General features: G+C 38.1%; 1 long non-coding RNA gene across 1 annotated transcript; it reads left to right on the top strand.

Moving 5' to 3' along the window:
* The first annotated feature begins 4,764 nt into the window (after positions 1-4,764).
* Positions 4,765-7,330, top strand: LOC123140796 (uncharacterized). The gene is made up of 4 exons (XR_006470068.1): positions 4,765-5,160; positions 5,313-5,458; positions 5,940-5,993; positions 7,176-7,330. It is a non-coding gene; the product is annotated as an uncharacterized lncRNA (long non-coding RNA).
* Positions 7,331-7,750: the final 420 nt, after the last annotated feature.

Below are 7,750 nucleotides of genomic sequence, written 5' to 3'. Positions count from 1 at the left end.
CCTGCCTCCAGAAGCTTTAGTATTTCTTTTATTACCACTTCTTTCATCTTAGGATTTAACCTTCGTTGGTGATCAACAACCGGTTTAGTGTCTTTCTCCAATTTTATTTTGTGTTGGCATAGAGTGGGACTAATGCCCTTAAGATCATCAAGAGTATATCCAATAGCAGCACGGTGCTTCTTCAGAGTTTTCAATAATTTCTCTTCTTCCTTCTCTAAAAGGTTAGCACTAATAATAACAGGATATATCTTCTTTTCATCAAGATATGCATATTTAAGAGTATCTGGTAATGGTTTAAGCTCAAACACGGGATCACCTTTGGGTGGAGGAGGATCCCCCAGAATTTCAACAGGCAAGTTGTGTTTCAAAATAGGCCCATGTTTAAAGAATACTTCATCTATTTCCCTTCTTTCATTCATAAACATATCATTTTCATGGTCTAGCAAATATTGTTCTAAAGGATCATTAGGGGCACGGCAATAGAAGCAAGACCAATAATTTCATCTTTACTAGGCAATTCTTTATCGTGGGGTTGTCTACAAAATTTAGCAAAATTAAACTCATGCGACATATCCCCCAATCCAATAGTAACAACATCCATTTTGCAATCTATCTTAGCATTAACAGTATTCAAGAAGGGTCTACCAAATATAATGGGACAAAAGTCATCTTGTGGGGAACCAAGAACAAGAAAATCAGCAAGATATTTAACTTTCCCACACAATACTTCAACATCTCTAACAATCCCAACTGGTGGGGTAGTGTCTCTATTGGCAAGTTTAATTGTAACATCAATTTCTTCTATCTCAGCAGGTGCAATATCATGCATAATTTCTTTGTATAAGGAATGAGGTATTGCACTTGCACTAGCCCCCATATCACACAAGCCATGATAACAATGATCTCCTATTTTAACAGAAATAACAGGCATGCCTACAACAGGCATATGTTTATTTTTAGTATCAGGTCTAGCAATTCTAGCAGCTTCATCACAGAAGTAAATAACATGCCCATCAATGTTATCGGCCAAGAGATCTTTAACCATAGCAATACTAGGTTCAACTTTAATTTGCTCAGGGGGTGTAGGTGTTCTAGTATTACTCTTACGAACCACAGTTGAAGCTTTAGCATGATCCTTTATTCTAACAGGGAAAGGTGGTTTCTCAATTTAAGCAGTAGGAATGATAGGATCAATGTTATAAGTGATAGTCTTTTCTTCAACTTTAATAGGTTCAGCTACTTTTACCTCAATGGGAGGATGATATTTAAACCACTTCTCCTTAGGGAGATCAACAAGAGTAGCAAATGATTCACAGAAAGAAGCTACTATCTCAGAGTCAAGTCCATATTTAGTGCTAAATTCACGGAAAACATCAGTATCCATAAAAGATTTAACACAATCAAACTTAGGTGTTATAACTGACTCCTTACCTTCGTCGAGATCCCAATCTTCAGAGTTGCGTTTAATTCTTTCCAATAAATACCATCTGAATTCAATAGTCTTCATCATAAAAGAACCAGTACAAGAAGTATCGAGCATGGAGCGATTATTGAGAGAAAGCCGAGCATAAAAATTTTGAATAATAATTTCTCTTAAGAGCTCATGATTTGGGCATGAATATAACATTGACTTAAGCCTCCCCCATGCTTGAGCGATGCTTTCTCCTTCGCGAGGCCAAAAATTATATATATAATTACGATCACGATGAACAAGATGCATAGGATAAAACTTCTGATGAAATTCCAATTTCAATCGGTTGTAGTTCCATGATCCCATATCATCACATAGCCTAAACCATGTCAATGCCTTTCCCTTAAAAGATAAAGGGAAGACCTTCTTCTTGATAACATCCTCGGGCATACCTGCAAGCTTAAATAATCCACAAACTTCACATATTAGGTGTAAATCGGGATGTAATGTTCCATCACCTGTAAAAGGATTAGCTAGCAGTTTCTCTATCATACCCGAAGGAATTTCAAAGTAAACATTTTCAGTAGGTTCAGTAGGTTGAGGAGCAACTCTTTGCTCTACTGGTCGGGGTGAAGATACCCCAACAAGCCCCTCAAAGGATTACTTTCCATAGTAACAAGTGACAGTAAATTTTAGCACACTATATAAATTTTTCCTTACGAAATTCAACTTACCAAAGGCGCTTTACTCCGGCAACGGCGCCAGAAAAGAGTCTTGATGACCCACAAGTATAGGGGATCTATCGTAGTCCTTCCGATAAGTAAGAGTGTCGAACCCAACGAGGAGCAGAAGGAAATTACAAGCGGTTTTCAGTAAGGTATTCTCTGCAAGCAATGAAATTATCGGTAACAGATAGTTTTGTGATAAGGTAATTTATTACGGGTAACAAGTAACAAAAGTAAATAAGGTGTAGCAAGATGGCCCAATCCTTTTTGTAGCAAAGGAAAAGCCTGGACAAACTCTTATATAAAGGAAAGCGCTCCCGAGGACACATGGGAATTATCGTCAAGCTAGTTTTCATCACGCTCATATGATTCGCGTTCGTTACTTTGATAATTTGATATGTGGGTGGACCGGTGCTTGGGTACTACCCTTCCTTGGACAAGCATACCACTTATGATTAACCCCCATTGCATGCATCCGCAAGTACAAAAGAAGTATTAAGGTAAACTAACCATAGCATGAAACACATGGATCCAAATCAGCCCCTTACGAAGCAACGCAAAAACTAGGGTTTAAGCTTCTGTCACTCTAGCAACCCATCATCTACTTATTACTTCCCAATGCCTTCCCCTGGGCCCAAATAATGGTGAAGTGTCATGTAGTCGACGTTCACATAACACCACTAGAGGAAAGACAACATATGTCTCATCAAAATATCGAACGAATACCAAATTCACATGACTACTTATAGCAAGACTTCTCCCATGTCCTCAGGAACAAACGTAACTACTCACAAATCATATTCATGTTCATAATCAGAGGGGTATTAATATGCATAAAGGATCTGAGCATATGATCTTCCACCAAATAAACCAACTAGCATCAACTACAAGGAGTAACCAACACTACTAGCAACCTACAGGTACCAATCTGAGCTTTTGAGACAAAGATTGGATACAAGAGATGAACTAGGGTTTGAGATGAGATGGTGCTGGTGAAGATGTTGATGGAGATTGACCCCCTCCCTCTGAGAGGATTGATGGTGATGACGATGGTGATGATTTCCCCCTCCCGGAGGGATGTTTCCCCGGCAGAACAGCTCCGCCGGAGCCCTAGGTTGGTTCTGCCCAGGTTCCGCCTCGAGACAGTGGCGCTTCGTCCCGAAAGCTTCCTTCTGATTTTTTCCAGGGCGAAAGACTTCATATAGCAAAAGATGGGCACCGGAGGCCTGCCAGGGGGCCCACGAGATAGGGGGCGCGCCCAGGGGGTAGGGCGCACCCTCCACCCTCGTGGACAGGGTGTGGACCCCTCTGGTTGATTCTTTCGCCAGTATTTTTTTATTAATTCCAAAAAGTGCTCCCGTGAAGTTTCAGGACTTTTGGAGTTGTGCAGAATAGGTCTCTAGTATTTGCTCCTTTTCCAGCCCAGAATTCCAACTGCCGGCATTCTCCCTCTTCGTGTAAACCTTGTAAAATAAGAGAGAATATGCATAAGTATTGTGATATAATGTTTAGTAACAGCCCATAATCTATTATATATAAAAAGTGCTTGACGGGTTAATCGGAATAAAGATAAATAAGCTAGAAATTACCACAATAATTAGAAATATCTGGTCGTTGATTTGGTGGACCCATAACTTAAAAGACGGAATCTACGGATTAGATCTAAGAGCGCTTCTTCTCAAAAAGAAAAAAAACTACAGATTTCCTTAGCATGGGCGTGCGGTGGCTCAAGCCCAAAATAAAGATAGACTACGTGAAACCTAAAAAGAAAAAGAAAAAATAGATTGCGTGCAGTTCAAATCTATTATATATAAAAAGTGCTTGACGGGTTAATCAGAATAAAGATAAATAAGCTAGAAATTACCACAATAATTAGAAATATCTGGTCGTTGATTTGAAATTACCATAATAATTAGAAATATCTGGTCGTTGATTTGGTGGACTCATAACTTAAAAGACGGAATCTACGGATTAGATCTAAGAGCGCTTCTTCTCAAAAAGAAAAAAGAAAAAAACTACAGATTTCCTTAGCATGGGCGTGCTGTGGCTCAAGCCCAAAATAAAGATAGACTATGTGAAACCTAAAAAAAATTAAAAAATAGATTGCGTGCAGTTCAAAAAAAATACACATCTTATATCTACCTACATATACCATTAAGTTTAAATAAATAAGAAAAAAACTGCAGCTTTCCCTATCCTGTGCGTGCGGCGGCTCAATCCTAAAATAAAGATAGATTACGTGTACGTACACACCTTATGCCTACCTACTTGTGCCTTTAATTTTAAATAAATACTAGAAAATCTCAAGTGACTACATGTAAAATAGTTGACGGGCTAACCAGAAAAAAGAGAATTATGCTAGAAATTACCATAAAAACTAGAAACATCTAACCATTGACTTGATAGAGAGAGAGAAATTCACAATCGTCCGATCTAAGTAAAGGAAATTATTTACCCACCTTTGACATTACATATCCTACCAGGGGTTATTTCCCTTAGCGATCTATTAATTTCCTCAAAAAAAAATACCCATAGCTAATGTTGAGGGGAATAACCCACGTATGCCACAGCCCCTAAAAAACACGTATGCCCATGATAAGAGAACGATCCACCTTTTATTAACCACAGCTATGTCTACGGTGATGTTTCCAAAAAAAACGAAGCCCTAGGATGGCATGGCGATCTAATCCGAACTTCCAGCCTAGGGTTCAGGTCGTGTGCAGAATACGTTGTCAAGCCTGATCTGAACAACAACAACTGAGTCGTCAGACGGCAAGGCGATCTAATTAAGCCAAATTTCCAGCCTAGGGTTCAGGTTCTGTCCAGAATTCACCGTCAAGCCTGATCTGCAAGTTGTCACCTGGCGATATGTTTGTGCCAAACTCATCTTCACTCACGAGGTTCTGTTGCTACCCTCTAGGCTTATTTCCTGTGAGGAAACAAGCGGCCGCTAAGAGTAGATGATTCTACAGGCAGCTGATATGCACATACGGGGTCGCTGGTATATCCTAGAAGATGATGCAGGTTTGATTATTCGATCCTTTAATTAATACATCTACTTTGATAGTTAACTATGTATTGTTTCTCTAGATTTATTCACATCATTGTGCCAAAATTATCAGTACGTATGTGTGTTAAACATAGTTAATATCAGTTTTGACCTTTTTTGTTCACAGATGAATCTATATCAGTGAATTAAGTTTACAGCAACAAACTATTTCTGGAGGTAAATCCTTATACGGTCGCCATGACCAATCTGTAAGGATGCCAGCAGCCGCCGCCAAAATTCACTTATCCATAATCGGCTGCACAACATGCAAAGGTATTATATGGGGAGCATGTATGCATACAGTTCTGATTCCAGTCAGTCCAGGTGTCAATTTTATGTGTGTTTCATAATTTATATCTTGATATAACATGCAAAGGAAGTCACTATTTAGACAAGTATGAAGTTGAGCAGATGTTTTCATTGGTCATGCAGTAGGCACCTATAGAATCGGGTCGGTGTTTAGATTGGTGGATAGGTCAAGGTAGATAAGCGCAACTATAGTAAAGTTCTCCAGTCTTACATATTTAATTTAATGAATTGTCCAGCAAATTGAAAGTTTGAAATCATAAAGATTCTGATGACGTGGTGCGTATATACTCCAATGCTTGGTCGATCAACCATGTTGAAAAATACTTTTGTTGAATACTGTAGAGAATTGTTTCTTTCGCTTTACAAATGCTCAAATAGTAATTTTTTTGTGTGGCGATTGTTGGAAAATGAGATGACAAATACTGCTGTGGAATATTTTATTCAGGAGGAAGCCGAAAGAATGAGCGGTATTTGAAGTTTACAGGCCATGCCAATGTAGGTAGGTGCTCTCTGTCCTAATCCAATTATTTGGTCATATTTGTTCATTGTAAGCATGCAAATCGGATAGATGATTTTCACAATTACTTTTTTTGGATCATTCTTCGTTCATTAGTATGTCCCTTGGTATTTATGTCTAATTCCTCACCTTCTGATGATGTATTGGTTCTATAGCCAATATTTAGAATCCCCATGCACAAAGCTCGCCACCAAACTTGATGTGTCAATTGGATCGATCTACTACTTGTAGCTAGGAATGTGATACTCAAGTTCAGTTTTACTGCACCCATGTCCGTGGTTTCTCCATGAAAATCACGGGCGGACAGGGATAGAAAAAACTAGAGTTCTTGAAGCAGGATAAGAGGGAGATCACATGCCGGAGTGAGTATTCCGAGCATTGGCAACCGGCCTCAGTCATTTCACCCGAAATAGAGGATCATGCGACCCATCCAGAGATAAAACTGGTGAACAAGAGGTGATGTTCATCTTGATGGTGAGAAACCCTATTGGTAACTATGTGCTCACTTTCTTCGCAATCATTTGCCGCCACACGAGCAGAAATAATAGCAAGAGCCAAAAAATGTATTTGCTGATTACTTAGTAGTAAAGCATACAATTTTGGTTTGATGAGGTGCAGCTGTCAGAGAAGGCCGATGACAGTGCACCTCAACAGGCAAGTACATAGTATGTGACGAGCTTATTGTAGAAAAATTTGTTGGAGAAAACCAATTATGATTAGCCTAAAAAATCACAAGTACACATAGTTAAGTTAACCTTCTTGCACAGAAATCCACATGATGGTGGTCTGCTACATGCAACTGATCTCTTCTCGAAATTTGCATACCATCAAGCAAAGCAAGAGACCCCACTAGCAACCTGGAGTGTGATCAAAAAATCAATTTCGACACTTGAATTATGCAATTTAGTATTTATCTCCACCATACCTAGAAGTTAAATTATTTTTCTTCTGAAGCATGTAGTTATGACAGAACATATATTTTGTATTTTTATATGGTATCGAAAGGCACGAAACTATCAGTAGTAAATTTTCTCTCATGAATTTGTTTTGTCTTCTCTATAATTTCTCTTTTATGTATAATCTAAGTGTAAAGTTTTCTGTTGGGTCTAGACGTCTACCAGTTATGCCCTTCACAAGTACTCATTGTTTTCCATATGGTTTTAGGTTTCAAGTCCTGGGAGCACACTAGAGTCCAAAGTTTGGAACTAGCTATGAAGATCCTTGTCACTCAACGTGAACAATATTTCCTCTGGAACTCATTGGGAGAAAGCTATTTATCACGATATACTTGGCCTCCTCCACGAAGTTCATCACTAACATAGTATTCATGACATCATTTATGGTTGTTTATCATTAAAAAAGTTTGAATGAATTAAAAAAATTATTACTTTGCAGAAAAAGGATCCCCTTTTTTCCGAATCAGAGAAATAGATTATAAGAAGGCCAAGTCCTTATCTACCAAAAGATATCATCTGATTTTATAACAATTATTCCTATGACTAAGTACATTATTGAAAACTACTGTATATTTCACATAGCAATAAAAAGTCATATAACCTGTTAAAATAAAATAATCATTCACTATTGTTAACATATCATCGTCTTTCTATATGATCACAACATCATGTAATACGTACTAAAGAAAAATAAAATAAATTTTGGTATGCTCAAAAACATTCTCACGAAAAAATATCCAATGTTCGGTCATTTGTACTGTGGTAAAATTGAGTAGAAAATTC

The sequence above is a fragment of the Triticum aestivum genome, chromosome 6D, assembly GCF_018294505.1.
Source record: "Triticum aestivum cultivar Chinese Spring chromosome 6D, IWGSC CS RefSeq v2.1, whole genome shotgun sequence".
Lineage (NCBI taxonomy): Eukaryota > Viridiplantae > Streptophyta > Magnoliopsida > Poales > Poaceae > Triticum > Triticum aestivum.
Note: the sequence above shows the minus strand (reverse complement) of the source record. Positions and strands in the feature narration are given on the sequence as shown.